This window comes from Salmo salar, chromosome 25 (assembly GCF_965601325.2).
Source record: "Salmo salar chromosome 25, fSalSal1, whole genome shotgun sequence".
Classification (NCBI taxonomy): domain Eukaryota; kingdom Metazoa; phylum Chordata; class Actinopteri; order Salmoniformes; family Salmonidae; genus Salmo; species Salmo salar.
Genome location: NC_138315.1, coordinates 2,702,949 through 2,705,373, shown reverse-complemented (window position 1 = coordinate 2,705,373; position 2,425 = coordinate 2,702,949). Strand labels below are relative to the sequence as shown.

Here is a 2,425-nt window from a genome sequence, read left to right as displayed (position 1 = left end):
GGTCCCGTGTAGCTCAGTTGGTAGAGCATGGTGTTTGTAATGCCAGGGTTGTGGGTTCAATTCCCATGGGGGACCAGTATTCCATTACTGTACTTAGAAGCATGTCAAACGCTGTTTAAAATCAATTCTTATGCAATTTTTCTCGTAAAATAGCGATAATATTCCAACCGGGCAACGTTGTATTCATTCAAAGAGAGAAATAAAATCATGGCTAGTTCTCGTGACCGCGCATCTCCAGTCTCACTGTCCCCAGGCTGGCCACTTACAAACTCTGCTCCTATACTTTGCCCAGACAGCAGACACCCCATTCCACTTTCTGGTGGCTTTAGAGAGCCAATGGAAGCCTTAGAAAGTGTCACGTTACAGCACAAATTCTGTAATGTCGATAGAGATGCTACAGAAGGACAACAAATTGTCAGACAGGGCACTTCCTGCATCGAATCTTCTCAGGTTTTGGCCTGCCATATGAGTTCTGTTATACTCACAGACACCATTCAAACAGTTTTAGAAACTTTAGAGTGGTTTCTATCCAAATCTACTAATTATATGCATATTCTAGTTTCTGGGCAGGAGTAGTAACCAGATTAAATCGGGTACGTTTTTTTATCCGGCCGTGAAAATACTGCCCCCATCCCAAAGAAGTTAACTAACCTCCAGACTAGCTTCAATGCCATACAACTCTCCTTCCGTGGCCTCCAACTGCTCTTAAATGCAAGTAAAACTAAATGCATGCTTTTCAATCGATCATTGCACGTACCTGTCCGCACGTCCAGCATCACTACTCTGGACGGTTTTGACTTAGAATACATGGACAACTACAAATACCTAGGTGTCTGGTTAGACTGTAAACTCTCCTTCCAGACTCACATTAAGCATCTCCAATCCAAAATTAAATCTAGAATCGGCTTCCTATATCGCAACAAAGCATCCTTCACCCATGCTGCCAAACATACCCTCGTAAAACTGACCATCCTACCGATCCTTGACTTCGGTGATGTCATCTATAAAATAGCCTCCAACACTCTACTCAACAAATTGGATGCAGTCTATCACAGTGCCATCTGTTTTGTCACCAAAGCCCCATATACTACCCACCACTGCAACCTGTACGCTCTCGTTGGTTGGCCCTCGCTTCATACTCGTCGCCAAACCCACTGGCTACAGGTTATCTACAAGTCTCTGCTTGGTAAAGCCCCGCCTTATCTCAGCTCACTGGTCACCGTAGCACACGCTCCAGCAGGTATATCTCACTGGTCACCTCCAAAGCCAATTCCCCCTTTGGTAGCCTTTCCTTCCAGTTCTCTGCTGCCAATGACTGGAACGAACTGCAAAAATCACTGAAGCTGGAGACTCATATCTCCCTCACTAGCTTTAATCACCAGCTGTCAGAGCAGCTCACAGATCACTGCACCTGTACTTAGCCCATCTGTAAACAGCCCATCTATCTACCTCATCCCCATACTGTATTTTTTATTTATCTAGCTCCTTTGCACCCCAGTATCTCTACTTGCACATTCATCTTCTGCACATCTACCATTCTAGTGTTTAATTGCTATATTGTAATTACTTCGCCACCATGGCCTATTTATTGCCTTAACTCCCTTTTCTTACCTCATTTGCACTCACTGTATATAGACTTTTTGTTTTCTTTTTTCTACTGTATTATTGACTGTATGATTTGTTTATTCCATGTGTAACTCTGTGTTGTTGTATGTGTCAAATTGCTATGTTTTATTTTGGCCAGGTCGCAGTTGCAAATGAGAACTTGTTCTCAACTAGCCTACCTTGTTAAATAAAGGTGAAATACAATTTTAAAAAGAAATGGGGGAAGGTATCGTGGGGGGATACGATGCAGGTGATATTACTATGATGGGGGATTTATCAATAAATTGGGGGAAAACATAGGAGAAGTTTCTGAGCTAACTAAAAATAAAACCCACGGAAGGGGGTCTGAGCTGGCAACACTGAGTAATGATAGTTACAATCTAAGTCAGTTGAGTGAACCATCCCTTCACCTTGTTTTGTTGTAACAGACGTTTACGTGACAACCAGAATGCATTGTATGATGTTAACAAACGTTTCGCCACATATAGCTGGCATTTAGCTTAGCAGTAGCTCATGATAATCAGTACAACCTTCAAAAAGTGTTTTACACACATCATATGTGTCCATTACAATCTATACAAGAATCGGAATGCATGATTTGTCATTGTCATTAAAAACATGTGACTAAAACAGTAAATACATTATGCTCCATGCATATGGTGTGCTACAGTAGAAACAACGACACAATATACAGAAACTTACTTTGATTGGAATGCACACCTGTCTAAAGTTATTATTAGTAAGGAAAACAGTAATGAAGGCAATGCAGCGCCAGCCAGAAAATGTGCCAGGGGGAAAAGTTTGTGCAGGTTCTGTTCTG

At 41.9% G+C, this 2,425-nt stretch overlaps 1 non-coding gene across 1 annotated transcript; it reads left to right on the top strand.

Moving 5' to 3' along the window:
* On the top strand, positions 1 to 76 carry trnat-ugu (transfer RNA threonine (anticodon UGU)). The gene has a single exon. It is a non-coding gene; the product is annotated as a tRNA-Thr (tRNA).
* Positions 77 to 2,425: the final 2,349 nt, after the last annotated feature.